This window comes from Lagopus muta, chromosome 3 (assembly GCF_023343835.1).
Source record: "Lagopus muta isolate bLagMut1 chromosome 3, bLagMut1 primary, whole genome shotgun sequence".
Taxonomy (NCBI): domain Eukaryota; kingdom Metazoa; phylum Chordata; class Aves; order Galliformes; family Phasianidae; genus Lagopus; species Lagopus muta.
This window is the reverse complement of record NC_064435.1, coordinates 77,001,239-77,021,599: the sequence shown is the minus strand read 5'-3', so window position 1 is coordinate 77,021,599 and position 20,361 is coordinate 77,001,239. Positions and strand designations below refer to the sequence as shown.

At 35.0% G+C, this 20,361-nt stretch overlaps 1 long non-coding RNA gene across 1 annotated transcript in view; it reads right to left on the bottom strand.

Annotated features, from left to right (window-relative positions):
- Positions 1 to 18,891, bottom strand: part of LOC125690797 (uncharacterized) — a 72,997-nt gene extending 54,106 nt beyond the window's left edge. The window contains exon 1 of the long non-coding RNA XR_007375802.1: positions 18,767 to 18,891. This is a non-coding gene — a long non-coding RNA (uncharacterized LOC125690797). The remainder of the gene's footprint in view (positions 1 to 18,766) is intronic.
- Positions 18,892 to 20,361: the final 1,470 nt, after the last annotated feature.

Here is a 20,361-nt window from a genome sequence, read left to right as displayed (position 1 = left end):
TTATTAGGCATTTGTTATATCCTTGCTCTGATGAAAGAAGTCTTAAGCATTTCATTAAAATAAGCTACTCACCCAAAATTGGGGAGGAAAATATAAAACAATGTCACAGAAAATGAGTAATTAATACAAGCATTAAAGAGCTAAGTTTGCAGGACATCTACAAATTAAAAAAAAAAAAAAAAAAAAAAAAAAAAGCACTGTAATAGCATGGTAGATTACAAGGTTTTTTTTTTGTTTGGTTGTTTTTTTGGGTTTTTTTTTTGCATCTGTTCTTTGCACAAGACATTTGTGATTAGATAATTGCATACCTTACAGGCAACTGTTAAGCATTTCATGTTGATGGCATTTATGCTATATTTTTAATTTGAAGGATATACAAAAAGGATACACTGCACCATATGGCAGTATAAAGTATGAAACTTCTCAGGCTGGTTATGTCAATCTGAAATTCTACAGAATGAATGTTGATGTTTCACAGCAAGAAGAGAACACCCTTTCTTAATGTTTTTTAAATGTTCACGGTTAACAAAAGGAAGAATGAAGACAGGATATTTTCAACTAAATGAGTAGTTACTACGTCTTAGGTGGCTCCTACAAGGGTATTAGGTTACCACAGGGCAGATATAATACTCTGCAGAACAGTTGATCTTTCCCACATCTGAGTACAGCATATAGGAAAGTCACAGCCCAGTGAAAGTAAATAAAGATAGGCCCTCAGGCTTAACACATACTTCACTGTAGAAGAAAATACTTCTACTAAAGAGAGATAGATTGGTTAGCAGGTGGCTAACCAGCATGATCCTAAACATAACCACAAACATTTCTTTCCATAATTTCCGTCTCAATTGTAGCTTTAAATACCTTGGAAGTCAAACAAGATGAAGTGATTTTATATTTCACTCAATGGCTATCTGCATTTGGTCACTGTGGTGTTAGAATATGATCTAGGAATGCTATGCATCTTTCCACAGAAAATCTGAAAATTAAACTGGTAATTCTGTGGTTCCTTAGGGGCTTAATTTACAGTTTCAGTTCCAAGCTGACTTGGCAGTGACTCATCTTCCATTACCATAGCAGAAATTTATGTAGTAACAGCTGTGGAAGAACAAAAATAAAATAGAAAAGTTTGCAATGAATGTATTTGCACGCATAGGCACACAAAAGCTCATACATAAACTATTGCTGCTATCATAATGAGCACTTCAATTAGAGAAATGGTTGACATAAAACTAGACCTTCATATGTATCAATCAGCTTTGACCTTTAACTGAGGGCTGGCTAGGAAAGTAAAAATTCTGTTTGGCAGACTGCTCTGTAGTTTTGAACCGTAATTTCATTACCCATAGAATGAAGCATTTATAGAAATGCTAATATACTTTGATGTATTTTTAAGCACATTATATTGAAAGCATAAGTGATTTCTTAACTTTGATATGAAACTTGTTTTTCTGGATACAAAGATAATTAAAGTAGTGTTGTCTATTTTTACACTGGCATGAGATAGAGAGTATTAAAAGCAGTTCCTCCGGCAGTAAGCATGCAACATTTTAAAGTAAAGGTTAAAAAAAGCAAAAATGAACTTGTGAGTACAAATAAAATATTAATAGAAATGGATAGAGAATCCAGCTTGTGTTATTTTCTAACCTGTTGGTAAAGTAGCTTAAGTCAATTTTTTTTTTTTTTTTTTTTTTTTTTTGTCAGTGTTAAAGGGCACGTTTGGATTTAAGCACTTAAGACATTGGTCAAAGGATTCATGGTCCTAGAAGTTGTTGGATAATCAACCATTAGTAGTAAAATATATCTACTTATCCACTATGTTCCTTAGTAGAAGCTCAAGATTCAGTTGAAATTTATCTTGAACACACACTCGCATGTATTTTCTAGAAATAAGTTATTTTAAATGTTAAAATATGGCAAGAGATCTAAAAATGTTTCCCTAATTTGCAAAGTGCTTTCTATAGCTTCTATATTTCTATAAAAGTTCCAGCTTAGAGAGACCTAAATACCATATAGCAATCTAGTATTTAAAAATAATAGTAATATCATTACTATTTAAAGATACAATAAACAAAACAACGCAGAGAACAAACCACAGTTAAGTGGAAATCACAACTGTTGATGTATGAAAACCAGATTTTTAAGAAACCTGATGAAAACACCTGCAAAACATTGAACATAAAACATTATTTATTGAAAACAGTATTTCAGTCTTAGAATTGAATTCTCATCTGTAAAAAAAAAAAAAAAAAAAAAAAAAGAATAAAAATATTGAATGTCTATTTAAAATATATACCATAATGCAGACAAAGGAAGCTGGAAATGTTAATGATTAGTTATGAACTGCATTTCAACAGCTGTTAATTTTCACAGAATTGTAGAAGCACAGAATTACTAACACTGGAAAAGGCCTCCAAGGTCATTCACTCCAACCATCCATCTATCCCCAATATTTCCCACTAAACTTTGACCCTCAGTACAGTATCTAAATATTCCTTGAACACTATTTCATCTGTGTACCTCTCAGCAATGCTTTTACTTTAGTTAATTTTGCTCTTTTAGCTTTGTTATCCTTCAAGAACAGTAAACAGGGAAGATGATAATGCTGCGTGTCCCATAGCAAATGCAGCTAAAAAGTTGTAGCCGATGAACAAAATTCACTCTTATGCAACTTATACAACTTAGAAGCATCATTTCTACCATAAGTACAATGAGTATAAACTGTTAAGTAATAGAAGGCCTTCCTAACTTAGCTTTCAATGAGAAATGAAACAGAAAAAACATACAAAACCCTCTCCGTACTCTAAATCCTCTTCTCAAAGAGGCAGAAGACAGCTATTTGGAATCTTATTTTTCTAAGGGACAAATCTTTTGACACTGACACTAAAGTAGACTTATATAGTCTATAGTCTATTTAAGTCTATTTACATATTATATTACTCATTTGAAAAAAGAACAAGCTCCATTCTCTAATATGTGCCTTACCAAAACACTATGAGCTCCTAACATGCCCAGATCTTTGTGATTTTGATGGGAATGAGGCACGAGTCTGATACAAATGTGAAAGCACTGCCATATGGCCTGTAAAAGTACATAGTGTACCTTTGACCTTCAGAGGTGAATGTGGTAATGGATACGAAATAAAAAACCTGTAAGGTTTTATGCATTTGGGGGGGATCTTCATCTAATATTTTTTTAAAAGTAAATTAATTTTATAAGTACTATAAGAAAAAGTAATACTGAATGATAAAACTGATATTGCAAAGCTAAGTAACAACACATTAGCAACAGCATGGTTTCATACCAGCACCAGATCCTTGACATACATTTGTAAGATTTGACCAAAGATATATTTGTTCCTATATGGACATTCATCTTTCTGCACGTAAATTACTCCTTTGCAACAAACATCAAGAAGTTTGTCCCACTGCTTTACTATCAAAAGCTATCAAAACTAACAGTGAAGATGTGCCTATGCACACATAGCACTTGCTGTAACCTAAAAGAAATGTTACTGAGAAAAATCTTGTTCAAACCTCTGCTATTATCTCTTTCAACAACATAATCCTATGTGTTTTTTAGCATTACATTTGGAACCATAATTCCAACAAAGTCATGCTTTCTTTTTCTGCCTCAAGCTTTGATACCACTGCTTGGTTGGACTAACATAGTTGATATTTCTGTCCTTCCTCTTTAATCTTGTATCAGAACATCCTGGTGGTAGGATCTCCTTAGATATTCACGTCTACATTTTCAGTTCCAGCTGAATTTCATTTTATTCCTCATGAAAGTTCTGAAGAAAATCCAGAGTTCATTCTTTTTTCGCTTTACACATTACACAAGACGCTTTGATTAGAACTAAACCCTTTATTTTAGCTGTATATGTATTGTCCTTTTCTGAATTTCCCTAAGGGTTGGCAGAAAATAGGATGCCCTCAGTTCTTCTAAATAATATAGCTCTCTGCACAGTCCAAAATAAGTTTTGTTTTGTTATGTCCATTTGTTATTCAACTGGGTTTCTCTTTCATTATTTCTTAAGTTGTTTTGGAACAACTCATTTTGTTTACCTTTGCCTTGCAGGTAGATGTCTTTAGTCTTAGCAAAAAATTAACATAAGTTTTTAAAACAAAATCTGAACTGTTATCAAAGATTCTGAATTTCTTTTTTAAGGCATCTAATAGCCTGCCTAAAAGTTACAACGAATCAAGAATACTTCCTGAGAGCCATTAAGCCACCATAGTTCAGTCTGGCAGTAACCAGCTTTTTCATTGGCAAAGAAAAAATGATTCATGCCTCAGTTAAGTGGGGTGAACTCAATTGTGAATGTCCCCTAGCAGCTTAAAAGTATTTAAATGAAAAAAAAAAAAAAAAAAAAAAAAAAAAAAAAAAAAAAAGAGACCGAATTTTCTAATGAAGTTCAGGGTAGGATATTAAGCTCCCCACTCCATATCTAGTTTTCACATGATCAGTAAAGAATGTTGTTTGGGTTAGTCATCTAATTTTTGTTTTGTGCATTGCTTGCTACCTTGATCAGCCAACCTAGCATAATGTAACTGCACAAACAGCTTTCTCTCATCATTAGGCAGGGTCATGGACCACAAAGCTCAAAAAACCCATCCATGTGCTATACCCAACAGTATCCTACTCAGCACCTTATGCTGTTAAAGAACACAAGGTGGTCTTGAAAGTCAGGACAGGAAAAAAAGACACTAATTGTATTAGCCCTTTCACTATGACAGGCTGTACACAGACAATTATATGCACAGAACACCAAGGAGATCCATTAGAACTGAATCTGCTAGACTTATCCTCATTCAGAATACCATCTCCTTAATTCACACTGAGTGCTTATGGTCACACCTAGGTACAAATTACCTGTGTGGACCAATGCAGATTATTAAATTGCTAAACAGTGTCAATGTTGCATCACATTAAACCTTTTGGAAGCCACGGAGAGGAAAAAAAAAAGCATTAAAAATCTTTGCACCTTATTCCTAGAATAACTGCTTCTTTCAATTTATTTTACCATGTCCAATTTCTTCACCTTTTTATCCTCTTTAAATTATGAATTTGGAATTAAAAATGATAACACAGAGGAGCTAATAGAAGTCACTTGAGAATAGCCACCACAGAATGTTCGTGGAATAAAATAAGCTTGAATCCTAATTACTTTGCAGTAAATGTGAAAAAAGTACACCAAACTAAAACCTGAGGTGATTTTTAACCGTGAAATAAACTGCCTGGGTGATAAGGAAAAAAGAAAAAACAAAACAAAACAAAACAAAAACAAACAAAAAAAAAACGAGGAGCTTCGTACTTTGGTTAAGAATTTTGGTAACTGTTCAGTGCATAATGTATTCCACCAATAATATGTTTTACAGCTGACTGTCCTCCAAAGGACAAGTTACTGGTAACAAAACATAGTAGCAATATAATTTTATCTATTTTCAGTGTTGTAACATCTGTTCTACTCTTATAAGCAACTATGTTACCACCAAAAATTTAAAAAAAAAAAAATTTAAAAAAAAAAAAAAAAAAAAGGATGAACTGGAACTGGCCCAGCACATTCACAGCCATGCTGCTGCAGAAACAAAACTCTTTTTAAGCTTGTTAATGACTATATATATATATATACTATATACTATATAAATAAGGAAAATTGTTACGCGCAACTGTGCTCTCCTTTTCATTGTACTAACTTTTGTGAGACACCTTCTGGAAACACAGGAAACAGACAAGGATCCTTACAATGAGGCTTCAAAATGGTGTACCAGTTCACTGTGGCATTAGTGATGCACAGCCTCTGTGATAGTAGGACGGCACAGCTGTTTAAACAATGGACCAATGACATGAGAAGATCCCTGCCAAAGATCAGAGAAACAAACAACTGAAAACAGCTTATGTTTATTTACTTGGTCTCATGGATCCAGTATAGTTTGCATGTTACCTAATCTTTTGATCCATAAATATGATTGAAGCAAATTGTATTGTGATTATGATAAGATGCTACAGTTAACTGGCAATGGAAGAAAAGTAGTGAAAGCTAGTATATTTGCTTCTCAGTGCCTTTCTGTGACATGGCAATACCCATCTCATTCTTCTGCCATATGGATATCCTTTTGAAATGAGTCATCATGCCTATAACAAAATCAAAGAAGACTTTTTCAAAAAAGGCTTGACAAGGGCATTTGGCACTGAGGTCATTATGTCCTTCACTCTCTACTGCTGGTGTCCTGCACAAACTATACCTTTTTCATTCACAGTCACTGGATAAAAGGATGTTTATAATTCATCTGCTCTGGAAGGGCTAATAAATACAATTCCTCTAATTGTTTCTAAAAGTATAGTGCTTTTTAGTCTATAATTAAGGAATTTATTATACCAGGGCCATAAACAGAAAGAACATGATTCACCTTCCATCACATATTGACAACCTGCCCCAAAGACATTATAATGTAGAAGAAAGCTATAACTGCATTTTGGAAAAATAAAAAAAAATACATGGATAATTGTTTAAAAAATTGTTTAAATGTTTGAAAATCTTTAAATTGGTTATTTGAGGGGGAACAGAGAAGAGAAAGGAGAAATCTTCTATAGGCTTCAATTTCAGAAAGTTTCCCAAATTTCTGATATACATAAAAACAAAACTAAAAATATTAAAATCTAATTATGTGATAACTACTAGACTAAATAAACATTTCAGTGTATGCTCAGTACTCACTGTCCCATAAGTACATACCGAATACAACTTGAACTACCATACTAATTTCTTCCACCATCCAAAAAAATGTTTGTATACAATGCAGTGACTCAATTTTTTATCTCTTGCAATAGAATAAGCTTAAATGGCTTTTACAAAATATGATCAGAGTTATAACTATGTCTCTAAGCATCTATACATATCAGCTATACAGCTTAAACTATCAGAGTTACAGGTAATCATTCCAACCCTTGACAATTACTAATCATTTTTCTTCAAATTAAATATTTAAATGTTCTTCATAATTGAAAAGCAATTAGATCACCACTGGATTTCACCTAAGATAAAATTAAACAGGCAGTATTACAGCAGACTAAACTCAGTTTTTCCTAATTATCTTTTGCTGATACATCCTAAGTTGTATCCTAAGCCCTAGGAGCAGTTCCTGCACCTTTCCTCCTACTCTGGCCATACTGGTATAAGTATTTAAAACTCTGACATCAGAGATATTTGGCACTTCTGCAACTTCAATTTCAGCATGACACAGCTTGCAGTTTCTAGTCCTTCACCTGCATATACATATTGGTTATATATTAGAAGAAACAAGAGTGTAAGGTTGTCATCATGTTTATACTGATTGTATCTGCCATGACAAATATTTAAACTCATTACTTAACATTCAGAAAAACTGTCCACCAAAACAGTGGATTCAGAGAAGAAAATTCTTTATGGAGATAAAAGGGGTATCCTGTGGATCTATAATTCCTTAGAATAAATGGATTTTTTTTCCTCAATCCTTACAAGTACCTTACCAAAACAAATTGATCAAACACATCATACATCCTTTCTCCTTCATTGTCAGTGCAGAGGCATTTTTAATTCCCCTTCATTCTCCTTCCCATCTGAGATTTCAACTGTCTGAAAGATCAGTCCTTTTTAAACAGTAGTATTTGCATCTCTTCAAAATTACAACACTTTCAAACGTTCCAATCTGTTTTTCAATAATAATGACCAAATATTCATATTCTTGCATGCCAGTTCCATTAGAGTACATTACAGTAATAAGCATGCTTAGCACATTCAGTTGCATTGCTTAGTGCAACTCTATTTCCACATATTTGTTAATACTTGTACCATGCTTCACAGAGGCATACATGTGACTCCAGTTGTACTGTTAAGAAGTATAACTGGCAATAGAAAAACAGAAAAGGGGAAAGAAAAAAACAAGAACTCTTTTTTAGTACTGTATTTTCAGATTGAATTTCATTAGTGAATAAGGCATGACATATATAAGAAAGTACATGAAAGTAGTTTAGCCTTCTTTGAGATGGAAAATGCTATAAAAATGACAACTATTATTTCTATTAAAAATTAATGTTATTGAAAATAGTATAAGGCTGCATGAATAAAACATCTTAAAGCCTTGTGACTCCATTTGTCAGGTTTCAAAGATTCTGATGGAACAATTAAAGCAAAAATATTTTAGAAGCTCAAAATGGCTTTATCAGGGCTAGCCTTATGCTTGGTTAAAATGTTAGGTGTAGAATAGGGGAACTCTGCAAGTTGACACAATGCAGATACGACAACTGTAATTCAAATCCTGAAAGAATATGATCAAAATATCTCACCCATCATACAAACTTAGTATAAAAGTAAAGATTTCTCAAGAGCTGTTGTCAAATCCTGTTTCCTCCTTTTAGAGAATCTCCCTGCAAAGGAGCAATCTGACAAAGTGACTTCCAATGTGAAAGTGTGGATGAAGAAAATCTGTCACTGAATTCCTCCACATGGAAAAAATTGCGCCCATTGACATTCATCAACAATTGATGAATGTTCATGGAAACTAAACAGTGGATGTGAACACACTGAGGTGGTGTGTGGTACATTTCAAAGCAGTGAGTAATGTGAAAGACAAACATGTTCTGGGCAATCATTCAGGCTCTTTTATGAGCACGACAGAGGCTTTTTTCCATCATCAGCAAAAAATCTCATAACTAACAGGAGCATGTATGGGAACTATTGAATCATGGCCTGAACACCTGATTGATCACCTGAGGCAAGCACTGAGTCACCGCAGGAGCCGCAGGTGAAGGCAATTCGCCTATGTGACTGGAAGGGATGGGGCCTGACTCCACCTCTCCTAGACCCCATTTAAGGGCTAAGGGCTTTTAAGGGCTAAGGGCTTTTATCACTAAGGAAGGATCTCTTTCTGGAAACTGGTCCTCTTTGAGTCTTTTTCTACAAGCCTGTGACACAGGCAAGGTTTTCCATTCGCTTCTGATTATTTCTTTCCAACAAGATAATTTTTCCAGATAAATGTTCTCTAAAGACCAGCCTAAATTCTCAAATACTTGGCAATTATACATCTGTATAGTCGCTTATTTGTAGCTAAGGATTTGCTCTAATGAATTTTATTGTGCTCTTTGTATCTGTTGTAGTTTCCATGGAAATAAGAGGCATTACTTTTGGAGTGACCTATGTAGATAATGCACAAATCTCAAACTCCTCAATTCATTTGAATCAACAGAAGAGATGGAAAAGTAGTATTTATTAGACTTTTTTTTTTTTAAATATCAACTATGAGTCATTCAATAAATATACTAGCATTGTTAACAACACATGATACATCTCTCAATTTCAGTTTACAAAAAGCATTATTAAAGATCTTTTCTTTAGCCAGAACTACACAGTGGCAATTACAGTCATGCTCTTCCAGTCCTTCCTATGGAATTCAGCCATTATTTCAGATTTACTGTAGACTTATGAAAGATATCTATGGCAACTTCCTGCTAAATGCAGTAGGAAGGCTGGTCCACAGTGATCATAAGGGACTTTCAGCTCCATCTCAATCCAAGGCCCTTTACTTTTTAACCAGTAAATGCAAAAGCCAATCTTAAAACTTAGCTTTAGCCTAGCCATATTAACAAATTTATAACGAGCGTAATCTGGAAGCAGGTATCAACACCAAGCCAAAAGTTCATCCAAATTACTCTTTCAGTCCAACACTATGTCTTTATAGCCATTTTCTGTGTGAACACTCTTGCCTTATCTGAGTCAATGACATCTACCAGCATCAACTTTTTTTTTTTTAAATCAGAAAGGTCATGCTAGTGAGAACCTTCTGCTCCACCCCCCCTTCGACTTTCAACTGACTGATATACGGTCCATTCACGTTTGAGTAATGATGCTCTCTAGTTGAACCATGAACTTAACCCCAGTAAGTAGTCTAATCCTGGCTGTAGATTAGAAAACTACATAATGGCAAGCAATCCTTTTAATAGACAAAGTAATTGTAACCCACAAATTGCTGAAATGGAGCCCAGCAACAGCCTCTTCTATGTTCTCTGAGCCTAAACCCCAGCTCAGTTCTTAGAAATAAAAGTATAAAGCAAACAAGTTGCCTAAATTTACATCTGGGAGAAACAGATGGGCTTACATAACAAGGCTAAAATAAGTCTCTGGAAGAAGTTAAGGACTGCTGCCCTAATGGGCTGTCTTGGCTCCTTTTCCTGCTAAGAGTCAATTAATTAAAACAAACATGAAGTGAGGATGACAGTGGAAGTAACATAATAGGCTAAGGTTAAGTTTTGTTAGCATGAATAAGGTAGAACTGCCTGCTCTTAACGAGGCAAGCACCTACTTCACAGTTCAGGATTGATACAAGTTTGACACTCCATCTAACTAGAAGAATTTGTTTTTTTAAGCACCAACTTACATTTTGGTATGAAAGCTGATTCTAAATACATACTTTCATGACTTCTGTACAATTTAAGGGACTAAGAAGGAATTGATGATCAAGTTCCAATTAGGAGCAAAAATCACTGATAAAAATAATACGGTAATCCATCAGTGTCCTTAGTCAACCATTTTCACCTTGATTTGATAAAAGATGCTACTGACTACAGCGCTTTCTTTTTAAGTGAAGAGGGATTTTGGCAGAAGAGCTTTTAGCCCACGTGTAGCGCTGAAGATACAAATGAGAGGCTGCTGCACATTTTACACCTTGCATTGATTTTTTAGTAACATTAAAATTTGTTTAAGCATCTTCTGAATCAATTGTGACTTTTGTGCATCAGTTCATAATAATTACCCCAACAAATAAAGAAACAATATTCTCCTGTTCTCTTTGACAGAGAACAATGTATTCATTCCTATACTTCTCTGATAAGAGAGTAACAAAGCAGTATTTTCCTCTCAATGGCTAGTTCGGTCTTCCTCTGCTGGCAGATAGGCTATATTTCTGTCTTACCAGTTTCCACAGGTGATAGCTTAAAATATCTACATCTGACCTGAGGGATACAGAGTAGCTCATTCCTTTTAAATGGAACAAGAACTTCAAACTTTGAAAATTTTTCTTCCCCAGCTAAACAGATTTTTGTTCAGGGTATTAGACCTGTCCCTTAAGGCAAAGACAAAAATCAGTCATCCAGACAACTAACCTCTTTCCTCAGATAACTATATATCCCAACTTTTATCTAATCTTCCCAGAGTTGTTTTGCATAACAAATATTATTTTAAAAAATATCAGGTCAAGCCTAAAGTTTTATCAGCAGTGATCATATGCCTTGAAATGCAGAAGACCTTTTTACAGTAGCCCAATCACTTTTTCATGAATACATGTTCATTACAATTACTGCATCAATACTCAGGTCAGAATTTTTACTTTGGGATAATAGGAGAATGCCTAAGTACTAGAAAAAGATACTCAACATCTCTAATGTGTTTTTTATTAGAAGCTACAAAATAGGGATGCTCCAGTCATATCCAGGCACATTCAAGTCTCTCTTCAAAGTTTTAATTAAAATATTGAAAATATTATTTCTGTTGGCAGTGCTAAATCATCTGTCTTTTAGGCCAAGAGAGCGGATAAGGGGAATGAAGGAAGATTGTTAAATATGTGCATGTGGCATTTAGGAAGACAGATAGAAACAATATCAGATCTTCTGTAAGTTTTGTCTCAAAGCCTATTCGATCTCTAAGAACTGCTTCACGTCAGCAACTGAATGCTCAGTACTGAGTGACAGAGAAACAGAAGAGTATCTATTCTTCTAAAATGCTAGACAAGTTTAAATATTACTCATTAATTAGCTCATGCCTGATTAATTATTAAAATATTAAGAGTTAACATTTTACAAAGCACTCTATTACACTGTTGTATGTGGAAAAGCATTCTATAATAACAGCGTTTAATACACATAGATGGAACTTAACATTCTTTTAATTACTAATCTTTCTGACAGATTAAAGAATCATACCCCACATATTTGGAAAATATAGTTGTAATGTGTCATATAAGTATTTTTACCTATACCTGAATAAGGCTACTTCAGATTCTTTAATCAAAATATGTCTGATAGTTCAGTCAAATTAGTTGTTGAAACTATGTACTACTTCTCTTTACTCCTATAATATTCAAACAACATTATGTTTTTGGTTATTCCACTATCAACCCAAAGTAATCTCATTAACTATAAAGCATTCATCTTATACCACTGTATATGAAGGAAGCTTTTGCTAAGTATGTGCAACTATGATGTAATAAACAGATACAAGATATAATAAACTATTTCTTCTAATCATAAAACTTTTAACAACCACTTAAACTCCCTCAAGATTCTGGTGCCTTCCCAAAGCCTTTTCTTTAATTAGATTGGCTGCAGTGGAGCTCTAGATTTTTAGATTGCTAATTCAATGAGTATGAACTATTAGGAATTTCTTAGAGGGAAAAACAAACAAAGCACGCACCAAAATTGAGAACTTATATTGTCTCTATCAGAAATTAACACATCAAAGGTGATCCATTGCAATCACACCCCATCTATTTTAAGTAGAAAAAAAAGCTGACAGTAATGATAGGATGCAATTTCTACTTTCTTCTTGAAAGTATGATAACTGTCTTTTAAACCACCAGAACAAAGCATTAGTGAAAAATACAACTGCAATTATTATCTATTATCTCAGATGATGAATTTGTTGACACCTTACATCTTGCCAAGCATCATCTGCAAAACTGCCCAAAAGGCTTGACACAGTAAAGTGTTTTTGATAGAAAAAAAAGTAATCAACAGTGAAATGCAGTTGAGTTGGCAACTTAGGGCACATGAAAATGTGACAAGTCCATAAGTTCTCCATACTGACTGGAAAAGCTACCAGTGTTATTCTTGCTAACTGCTGACAAAATATCTCCAATCTTTCCATGTGTTTAGGGAGGCAGCATTGTGTTAGATCCTTCCCATGTGATCTATCAGAACTTCAGTGACACGGTCTTGACAATGATATCATACAGCTAATGCAGAAATATACGTTTTCATAGCAGTTTCCTTGAAAAAAAAAAAATCTATGATTTGGTAGCTTGTTCTTAAGAACAGAAAATCAGTCATTACAGAAATCCACACATTCCATTGAAAAGCTCAGCACATAAAGAAAACAAGACTTAGTTTTAGTGCGAGAAGTTGCATAACTTCTAAGAACTCTGTTGGCTTTAAAACAAGCCTATTAAAATCTACTTTTAAGCTTACATATATTCACAATGTTACCAGCAACTAACTTCAAAAGTTCAGTTTTCATGGACATGAGAAGTTCTAATTTACGAAGCCACATCAGCACAAAGTCCAGAAGTCTGTTTATATATGATTTCCAGTAAAGCAGAAATATATTGAAGAACTTTGTAGATGGTTGATTTTTCAACCATTTTTTATTTTTCCAATACTGAAAATAGTGCATGGAAATCCATTTACTGTACAACTTAGCTCATAAAAATAAAATCAGCTTGCCTCATTTTAGCAATTACAAGTGTGAGATAGGAAAAAAAAAAAGTAAAACAGTAAATAATGTATCTGTATTTTTATACACCTGAGATTAAGCTAACATACCACAAGATGGCAGATGAAAGCAACAGAAGTGGCAATCTGCAGGACAGCATAAATTTGTGGGTTACTATGAACAACTGGCTTTGAAAATAATTTTAACTTCATATTACAGAAAAAAAACAAAAACTTTAAGAAGCTGTATTACAAAAACAAATGGATTACCTGTTCATGTTCTTAGAGACAGTTTACCTTCTCAAACTACAGCCACACACATTCAACATTTAGACAAACATTTACATATAAATAAAATTGTTCTTTGAAATAATTAATCATCTCCTCATTTGTCCTCCCACTTGTAAGTCCAGGAAAGTGAGCAGTGACCTCTCTGTCACCAACACCATGATGTACTGGATGCATGTCATGGAATTCTGCAGTTCAGTTTCTTGATGAAAATTTCTAACTCTGCCTCTTCCATGCAAGTATTCTCAAACATTCTAGGTTGTTATACTAATTCAGTGCACTGCTGAATTTTTTTCCCCCCTCTACATTCTTAAACATACAAGAATCCAAGCATGATATCCTGTAGTTTCCACTAGCATGTAAAAAAAAAAAAAAAAAAAAGAAAAAAAGAAAAATGAGAAACAAAAATTTTCAGTTACTGATTTAATAAGTGCCTGATATAAATTCACTTCATCTGGGTTACCATTCAAAGCTCTGAAATCGTATATCCCTGGTAGGTGTTTTAAAATTATTTCAAGCAGGAGCACAGAGAAAAGTCCACGCAGTAAAAGCCAATTTGTAAACCTCCCTGGTCTGCTTACCTATTCTGGATTAAACAATTCTTCACAGTCTCTTTTGTGGTGATCATCCTAAGTAACTTTAAAAAAAAAAAAAAAAAAAAAAAAAAAAAAAAAAAAGCAAAAAAAAAGCCAATGCATCTGAACCATGTCTGAATCCACCATTCCTCCTTAGTCTTCTTTTTTTTCCTGACACTTGATACCTGCATGAATATCTTACTGAAACTGCATTTTCCAGATCTTTGAAGTTATGCAAAAAAGAAACCTTGTGTTACATCTAGGTCATTCAATCTGTGCATCCAAGACAGCCCAAATGGCCTACCTTACTTAATAGGCAGCACCCAGAATATATTTCCTCCTGTTTTGCAATTCATGCCTGTAATTTCTGACAGAAAATAAATTGGACTGAAACATGAGTGAGAAAGGTGAACATTGATGAATCATATCTATGAAAATCTTATCACACGACTGATAAGTCATATTCATTCATCCTCTGACCTTTTGACAACCGTATACAATGTTTTTTGTTTTTTTTTTTTTTTTTCCTCCCTGTAGAAAATGTGCATCGAGCATCTTAATGATTCTTTCTGTATTTTCTTATATCAGTTACAGAATACCCTGAGTTGGAAAGAGCCCACAAGGATTATTAAATCCAGCTCCCAACAGGTTCTAGCCCTCCACACCCTTCATCATATTTATAGCCCTTCTGTGGATTTTCTCTAATAATTTTATGCTCCTTTTGTACTGTGACACCCAAACCCACACACAGTGCTCAAAGGGTGGCCACAGAGCAGGACAACCCCAACCCCACCTGGCTGGCACTGGTGGGCCTGATGCACTCCAGGGTATGTTTTGTCATTTTGGCTTCCAGGGCACACTGCACGCTCACATTCAATTTGCTTTCAGACAGAACCTTCAGATCCCTTTCCACAGGGCTGCTGCTCTCCTGGCCTCATCCCCCAGTCTTAACACATATTTAGGGCTGCCCTTGCCCAGGTGGCAGAATCCAGAGCTTCCTCCTGAATTTCATCCAAGGCCTCTCCACCCTCCAGCCAGTTAACAGCTTCTCTCAATTTAGTGCTGTCCACAAACTTATTAAGCATACCTTTAAGATCTTCAAGTCTTGCATCCAAGTCATTAATGAAAATATAAAAGAGAACTGGCCCTAAAATGGAGAACCCCACTAGTGACTGATCACCAGCCTAACGCAAATACACTTACTAGAATTACTTGAGCCTGACTTATCAGACTGAAAACCTTTTTGTCTCGCATTTGATATTTGCTAACAAATATTTGTAAAGAAGTTTCTGAAATTTAAACAGCTGAAAAATTCCATTAAGTCATTACAAATTTGCATTAATAGCAATAGAAGTTATACAACACTTATTGCTTCAGGGGCCAGGAGTTCTGTATGGATACCTCTGTGTTGTGTTATAGACAACTCTATAAAGATGGATGCAAATAGCATTATAACAAAGGTAATGTTAAGGTGATGAAGGTAATGTTAAGGTGATGAGTAATCTTACAAGCTTAAAGAACAGAACCAGCCCAGTTGTCTTAGCTATAAGGCACATGTGGGATAGCTGATAAGGTGTGCAACCCAAAGACAGATATCTGGAAAGGAGTCTACCCGCATTTGAATTACTTTAGAAATAGAGGTAGGCAGCTGAGTCTAGTTCAATCATAACAATACACACAGGCCATTTTTTTCAGTCAAATCAGCGCTATGGGAAATTGAACGCATGCAGAACAGGTAATAACAAATAAAGGTATAAACATGAACTGAGTGGGCGACATTGACAACATTTACAAGAATGCAGGCAGGCAACTGAGATGAGGTTAAGCACAACAGAGTAACTGCCACTAAGCTATTTCTGGCAGTATGAAAATTACTGCCAGAAATAAATATATGCCATTGGAAATACCCAAATTCAGCAATAAGCATAACCTGATCGGATAATCAATCACCAATATGCACAGGCTTAGTATGAAGAAGTATTACCTCTCAAGGTATCTGGGATGGTTTTCTTACTGGGCCTCATCTGCAAGGTAACTCAATAGTCAGAAAGCAATGAAATCCTCAGGTACAGAACCACAGCACTGAGACTGACTTGCTGGCATCCAGTGTACAATTTTAGTTTCATAACCTAGTGTTAGAGCTCAAGCAAAAAGATGTACTACCTTAACAATATTTGGAAATTAGGACAGGCTTGCATTCAACAGCAAGGGGAGGTTGAAACTGAAATTTGTGCTTTTTTTTTTTTAATTTCTAAAAAATCCATCTTTGGTGTTCTAATAGAGAAGAAAACTGGTAAACATTGTGGTTTTTCTTTACCAGCATTGTTTCAGAAACTACTTTTTCACCTAATATTTCCAAAAGATGCTATATTTTATCCTTTCTATTAGATGATTAAAAAAAAAAACACAACAAGAATCATAGTTTTCATAGCATTCAAAAGGCAAAAACACAATCATACTAAAGCAAAGCCAAATGATATTGCAGAAAAAGAATGTGATAAATTATTGTCAACTGAACAGCAGAAGCAATAGGGAAAAAAATGGATCAAATCTATAATAATGCACTATTGTTTTGTTTCCTCTAGTATTTACATCAATAACTTCATATTGCATGAAGATTCATTTACTGCACTTCTACATTCATTAATATATAGAAGCTGTGGAGCTTTTTACATGCCAACATCTAGAATAGAAGGGAAGCAGCTGATCACGTCACTGTTCCAACTCAGTTCAAAGTTTAATGGAACAATACTGTTTCCTAATGGAAAAAAATCCCGTAAATAAAAGTTTCCCTTAATTTTCCATAATATTCCCAAAGTGTTAAAACAATTAAACATAAATGAAGGCATAAGAAAAAGCATTGTACTCTCAAAAGATTTCATAGTAGATGCACAGAATGTACCAGTACTCTAACAGATATTACAGAGATTCCTAACAATTTGTCTTAGCAATAGAATACAAAGGCATCACTCACAAGACACTAACTTATCTATAATTGCACAATATATTGCACAGCACATGAATACTGCAAATGCTGATTGATACAGGTACTTTTAGGATGGGAAGAAAACAACTTACACATGAATGAAAAAAGTAGAAGTAGGAACAGATTGGAGAGAAATAGTTGCAAAAGGCATAAAACAAAACAAAAAGGAGGAGCAATAGGAAGCTTCCTCCCTCCCCCTTTCCCCTATATATGTATTGCCAGAAAATCTTCATTTAGCTTTAGAAGTAGATATCAAAATTATCAGTCTTCAGAAAACTTCTTTCCCCTATCAGTTTTCTGCATAGACAAAGTTTAAATAAAAATAATATACCCACAAAAGTTTTCTGAATACATGAAATATAGCAAATAATCTTGTTTTACTCATGTAATACTAATGGGTTTATGAAAAAATCTGTAATTATTCCCACAGAGTTTTAGAAGAAGAAAAATTTACTATTTGCAGTACCTCAATGACAACAACAATAACAAAAACAGACACAATTCTCATTTGGATCCAAATTCTCATTTGGATTCATATTGTTAGTGTTGAATAGCATTTCTCAAACTGTAACATTCTATCATCCTGTACGTAGGACCATTTGCCACACACTGAGTGAAATTCCTGATCAAGTGAAGACATGCACATTGCTGAATGCAGCAGATGACTTACAGACAGCAGATGCAAGTGTGGAAATTATGACCTGAATGAGCTAGCAACCTAATTAGTAAAATTCTAGTTGGCTCAAAGCGTACTGATAAATTACAGAATCATTAAGATTGAAAACCACCACCAACATAATTCAGCTCAACTATCAACTCATCACTACCATTCCCACTAAGTTATGTTACTCAGCTCTACATCTAATGGCTTCTGCTCTATCAGAGGATCAGCAACAAATCCCACAGAAATCCATCCTGGGAGGACTCAATTAGGCAGATGATATCTACTTACAGGACAAGGCGTACACAACTGCCACTCAGAGAGACCTCAACAAACTGGAGAAGCAGCCAACAGGATGAATGATTCAAAGACAAAACTGTCCAGACAAGAATCACTAGAGCAAGGACACAGGCTAGGTAGGGCCTAGCTAACTAGGAAAAACTCTGTCCTTAATTGCTTGATCCAAATCAGGACAGACATTCCTTGGGAATTGCAGTCTGTGTGCAATGCTCAAGACTAGGACCACTTAGCAGAGTGAGGTAGCCTGGCTGATGGTCTCTATTAGAGAAATAGACTGATAGCAGAAGTGCTAACAGGTAAGCTAAAGTTGAACCCATACAGTATGCTACAGTTATAATTACAAAATAGACCCGTGAAAAAGATAATACTGCCTCCCAGAATGTAACCACTCAAATTCTTCCAGTAGCACATGGCAAAAGAAAGTCACAACAGTACCTTCTAGTAGGATACAAACACTATGAAGCAATAGCATATTAAAAAAAAATTGTTTGCACATACCTTCAGAAGACTGATAGCAACCCAAGAGGAGTACAATCTCCATCCAGAAAGGTGCTGCTCCCTTGGCTACTAACCCTTAAATGAGGGTGTGGGTGAGAAGGGGTGGATCACAGCTGTGCCTGGCAATTCCACTGCAAGGAGGATAGGGAACATTCACAGCCACTGCTATAAAACCTGATGTTTCCAACTGTGTGATCCTATTAATAATTGATTAGGAAAACTGCTTTTTTCCAAGTGGGCCCAGTAAACTGCCAGGTATTTGAGTGCAATCAGACTTCCAACTGAGGAAGAAAATTTGTATCAGGAAGCCAATAACATAAGCAATTATACAGCCAGATCTATGGAATGCTACAACATAGTCAGAAGGTGTGCACCATATTAGCGGGACAGGGGAAACTGAGGCAATGTGCAGCCAGGGCCCTATCCCACTGTACCTGAGCAAAGTGCAACCAGACATAGTTGCAAGGTTCAATCAAGGACAGTGACAAGGCAGGCTTGAAATCAAGGTGGAAATCCATCTGCCAGTCCAAAGGCGAGGGTCACCAGCACTATAGTCAAGCACAGACAGAAGTGTATCTGAGCTAGAGACTAAACCCACAACATGGTGAGTGGGTGTTAAGTGGCTTCAAGCCTATGCATGTGGGTAGATTGAGGCCTCAGGTGTGGCTAATAAGGCCTATTACTCTTCTCTCAGCATGATAAGGAGAAAAAAACATGTCAAGTGTTTACTTTCTTTTCTTCCTCAATACCCAAATCAGTAATCAAGTTTTTGTTGATTGGCAACAGATTAAGTTAAGAAAAATTCCCGGAATGTTTTGCACTCTCATAAGAAATGGAATACCCACCTGCTAATGATGGTCTAATGAAATGGGGCTTGTTCAGCCTGGGAAAAGATAACATCAGTGAGATGCAACAGAAGTCTATCTAGGCTTACTGGTTCTTCAGAAGACGGAACCACAGCTTTCACAGATATGTATGGTGAAAGGCCTACAAGCAATCTGAATCAGAAGAAGTTTAGCCTGAATATAAAAAACAAAACTATTTATCATTCTGAAGGTGGTCAATCCTAAAAGTAGGCTACTTACAGAAGCTGTACAGACTCCATCTTTGGAAATTTTTAAGACTAGACTGGAAATAGTTCAATGCAAACTGGAGTGAATAGGAGGCTAGATGACTTCTAAGGTTCTTCCAGCCTGATTTTCCTTCTAATCCCATTATTATAGTAAGTAAAACACAAGATGCATATTTATTTATTTATTTTTATTTAAGAAGACCAAAAGCTAATTATAAGGAATCAAGATTCAGCTATTCCTTACATTTTTTTGCTGAAAATATAATATACCAAATGGATTAAAGCCTAACTTTATTCAGCCAGTGGTGCATTGACAGATCTTTACTACTGAATTTTTTTCCTGCCTACAACATTAATCTTATATTAATAACTGTCAGATTCTAATTGCGAGGTCATCTATAAGATCATATGGTATATATTATTCTTTCTTCCCCTCCACAAAGGATCATCTAGCATCATATTCATCAAATTTTTACCCATCATTACTTAGAGAAAAAAAATTCCAGTAATAGATATTTTGTAA